The sequence below is a fragment of the Octopus bimaculoides genome, chromosome 2 (assembly GCF_001194135.2).
Source record: "Octopus bimaculoides isolate UCB-OBI-ISO-001 chromosome 2, ASM119413v2, whole genome shotgun sequence".
Classification (NCBI taxonomy): Eukaryota; Metazoa; Mollusca; class Cephalopoda; order Octopoda; family Octopodidae; genus Octopus; species Octopus bimaculoides.
Genome location: NC_068982.1, coordinates 133,003,805 through 133,008,057, shown reverse-complemented (window position 1 = coordinate 133,008,057; position 4,253 = coordinate 133,003,805). Strand labels below are relative to the sequence as shown.

The 4,253-nt window shown below is 35.0% G+C and overlaps 2 protein-coding genes across 2 annotated transcripts in view; both read left to right on the top strand.

The window, feature by feature from the left end:
- LOC106877917 (uncharacterized) overlaps positions 1–4,253 on the top strand; it is a 27,201-nt gene that overhangs the window by 11,199 nt on the left and 11,749 nt on the right. The window lies entirely within an intron of this gene.
- LOC106877918 (protein dachsous) overlaps positions 1–4,253 on the top strand; it is a 62,077-nt gene that overhangs the window by 48,123 nt on the left and 9,701 nt on the right. The window lies entirely within an intron of this gene.

Sequence of the window (4,253 nt, the reverse complement as noted above, 5' to 3'; positions counted from 1 at the left end):
TTTTTTTTTTCTTTTATTTGTTTCAGTCATTTGACTGCGGCCATGCTGGAGCACCGCCTTTAGTCGAGCAAATCAACCCCGGGACTTATTCTTTGTAAGCCTAGTACTTATTCTATCGGTATCTTTTGCCGAACCGCTAAGTTACGGGGACATAAACACACCAGCATCGGTTGTCAAGCAATGCTAGGGGGACAAACACAGACACACAAACACACACACATACATATATATATATACATATATACGACGAGCTTCTTTCAGTTTCCGTCTACCAAATCCACTCACAAGGCTTTGGTCGGCCCGAGGCTATAGTAGAAGACACTTGCCCAAGGTGCCACGCAGTGGGACTGAACCCGGAACCATGTGGTTGGTAAGCAAGCTACTTACCACACAGCCATATTTATTTATATATATATTTGTTTATATATATATTTATATTTATATAACTAATTTAGAGACGAACCACCATTCCACAACTCAGTCAATGAAGAACCCGTCCAAAACCATGCTGTGAGACATATACCATACAAAATACTAATCTAAAACTTTAATAATATATAATATTGAACAGTAAGATTATTACAATCATATAATATATAAGAGCAAATACTTTTAAAATCACAGCGAATACCATACAAAGAAACATTCATCATAAAAATATTAATCTAAAAATCAAATAAAGTATAAATTGAACAATAAAAATTAATACAATAATATAATGTATAAAGTAAGTACTTGTATATCGACTACGCACGTTTCATGGCTGAATTAGGACTATATAAAATCATATAAGCAAACCATATCTAAGTTCATTAGAACGGAAAAATGAGTTTACTCTCAAAAGCAGTTTATATATATATATGTATATATGTGTGTGTGTGTGTATTTATTTATATATTTGAATAAAAGAAGGGTAAAAATACCACTTGCCAAAGATGAAAACGAAAGCTTCAAAAACCACCAATCCTATGATAAATGCACACACGAGCAATGCAATGAACACTTTAAAAAATGAGGCCTACCTTCAGGATGGAATTTGAAGATAGTTTACATACCCCAATATCAGTTAATTTCATGCTGTGCATGAAAAAACATGCTTTGCAATCTTCAGTTGGAGATCATTTCCAAAATATTTCCAAAATATTCACTACGTCAACTTGTGTGCATTTTGAACTTTAAACACCCTGCTTCGTTTAAAGAGAAAACTATCGTAAACAATAAAAAAGTAACTATATGAAAGCATTATTCCTGTTAAAAACAGTAATAATGAGGCGGTTAGCAAGACTTCTACCTTAATAGGTGTAATATTAAATATTTGACTAAAAGAAGGGTAAAAATACCACTTGCCAAAGATGAAAGCGAAAGCTTCAAAAACCACCAATCCTATGATAAATACACACACGAGCAACGCAATGAACACTTTAAAAAATCTGCGCCATAGTGAATGCAATGAATATTTAAATTTGCGAGAATTTGGAGTTAAAAGGATTCAATAAACTTCAGAAATCGAAGTTATAGGCAATTTCTTAGAACATGAATTTATAAAAATATTTCCAGATGGTGAAGATTTTAATATTGCTTTCTTTTAGTACTTTTAGTAATTGTTATATACCTAATTAATAAGCAGCATTCTCCATTATTATATATATATATATATATATATATATATACACGTATATACATACATGCATATATATATATATATATATATATAGGTTGTCTGGAAAGCTAAATTTTTTAATGCTTCATTGAACACACCTGAAACATAACACAATTGAAACTTTGGCATTGCTTAAAGTGGTAGTGCATCTCTTCTTTATTCCTGACTAAAAATAGCTTTATCTTTCATTCTGGTTACCCTTTATTGATATTTGAAATGGATGACCAAACATTTCATTTCTGCGTTGTAATACTATTTTTTTCTTTAAAAATGACTTGCAAAAACATTTGTGAAGTTTATGGTGATGATGCTGTAAGTGAATCATCTGTTTGAAGGTGGTTTGAAAAAACTGAAGAGTTTAGCTTGGAAGATGATAGTCACAGTAGAAGACCTTCAAAATTGGATGAAAATGTTTTGAAGGCAAAAATTAAAGAAAACTCAAATATCATGACTAGGGAACTTGCAGAGGAGTTGAAAGTTCTAAAAGTACAGCTCATGAACCCTTGTGAAGCTAGTATACATTTCTTAATATAATGTATGGTACCCTCACAAACTCAGAAAAGAATTGCTTGTACCAGTATTCAGTTTGTGATATGCTTTTGAAACAGAATGAAAGCATGCCTTTATTGAAACAACTTGTGACTGGAGATGAAAAATGGATTGTGTATGAAAACGTAGTACAGAAAAGAGAATCATGAATATGAATAGCATAGAGTGTTCTAGGTTAAAAGGTAGTGTATTTGGATTGATCAAAATTTTACTGAAGCGAAATACATTTAGAATAACATGTCTATGCTTACCCCCAGTTGTAATGAAAGAAAATGGCACAGAAAGGTTGTTAGCTGAGAAATTTGTCAAAGTCTTTTGTCAGTGAACTCCTAGAATAGATGATATTTGCTAATTAAGCAGTTACATATTTCAATGCTGGAAAGAATGAAATTCTATCTGAGATAATTGCTGAAATGCTGGAAATATCTGGTTATGTAGGCTCTGAGCTAGTCACTGACTTAAATAATCAGGTTATTTAGGAAGGTATTATTCCTAATGACTGACATCTCAGGCATTGGAAATGAACAACATCCCATGTATGATGATGGTACTTGTTTACCACTATCACATGATGACATGACAAGGGGAGGGGAGACACACACACATACACACACACACACAACAGGCCTCTTTCAGTTTCCATCTGCCAAATTCAATCGACAAGGTTTGGTTAACCTGGAACTATAGTAGAAGGCATTTGTTCAAGGTGTCATACAATGGGAGGGAACCCAAAATACATGACTGGAAACCAAACATCTGAACCATACAGCTGTGCTTGCTCCTAAAAAATATTGCTGTTTCTAGAGAAGATTTGAAAACACCTATAAACAGACATATTACATATTTTGTGCTAAAGTGTAACACTTTCTTTAGGATGAGAACATTCAGTAAATGACAGACAGTGACTTATATCTGTCGTTGAGGATAATACCTTCTTTAGCTACTATGAGGGAAAAGAAATGCACTGAGGATGGCTAGTTTATAGACACCTCATAGTGGATAGTTGTGAGAGTCATGATAGAAGGTTAAATGCAATAGTGTTTTCCCTGCTATATGAAAGTGTTGAGAAAAACATACAGCTTCATAAAAACTACAGATACTCCAGAAATTGATTTTCTCAAATGTCCCAGAGGCCTATTAAAGGTTGTGGATAATTTCTGCTACCTAGGGGACCTAATTAGTTGTAGAGGAGGATATATGGAGAGTGAGATAGCTAGAATAAGAATAAGATAGAGAAAATTCAGAGAGCTTTTACCCTGATGGCAACCAAAGGTTTCTCTCTCTGAGTGAAAGAAAGATTCTATGATGCATGTATATGGATAGCAATTCTACATGGTAGTGAGACATGGGACCTGAATGCAGAGGACATGTGAAGGCTGGAGAGGAATGAGGCTAGTATGCTCCACTGAATGTCTAATATAAGTGTACATGTGTTCCAAAGTGTTAGTGTATTGAGAGAGAAGTTAGGCATAGGAAGAATTAGATGCAGTCAAGAGAGAAGATTGTGCTGGTTTGATTATGTGATATGGATGGATGTCAGTAGCTCCATAAAGAAGTGTGACTCACTCAAAGTGGATGGAACTTGTGGAAGAGGGTGACCCACGAGGACACGAGACAGTATTGAAGGATGACTTCAGAACACTGCAACTTTCACATGAGATGACAAAGGACTGAGATACCTGGCACGTTGCTGTACTGAAGAAGACCAGTCCTTCACAACAAAAGTGTTACGGCTGCATCCCTTGGTGGAGATGATTGGCCTGCAAGAAACCTGTGCTGGTGCTGCTTAAAAAGCACTTGTGCTGGTACCATGTAAAAATGCTCAGCCAATGTCACATCAAAAGCACCCCACATACACTGTAAAGTTGTTTGTGTTAGAAAAGACATCAAGCTGCAGAAACCAAGCCAAATCAGACTGGAACCTGGTGCAGCTCTCTGGCTTACCAGCTCTGGTCAGGCCCTGCAACCCATGCCAGCATGGAAAATGGGTGTTAAGGCATGATGAATGATATATTTATGTATATATATATATATATATATATAT